Source organism: Mus pahari, chromosome X (genome assembly GCF_900095145.1).
Source record: "Mus pahari chromosome X, PAHARI_EIJ_v1.1, whole genome shotgun sequence".
In the NCBI taxonomy this organism is placed as follows: Eukaryota; Metazoa; Chordata; class Mammalia; order Rodentia; family Muridae; genus Mus; species Mus pahari.
In genome coordinates this window covers 3,087,102-3,087,374 of record NC_034613.1, presented here as the reverse complement: position 1 = coordinate 3,087,374, position 273 = coordinate 3,087,102, and positions in this window count along the sequence as shown.

Here is a 273-nt window from a genome sequence, read left to right as displayed (position 1 = left end):
AGTAAATGGAGAGAAACTCAAAGCAATCCCACTAAAATCAGGGACTAGAGAAGGCTGCCCACTTTCTCCCTACCTATTCAATATAGTANTTGAAGTCCTAGCCAGAGCAATTCGACACCAAAAGGAGATCAAGGGAGTACAAATTGGTAAGGAAGAAGTCAAAATATCATTATTTGCAGATGATATGATGGTATACATAAGTGACTCTAAAAAGTCCACCAGATAACTCCTAAACCTGATAAACAGCTTCAGTGCAGTAGCTGGATATAAAAT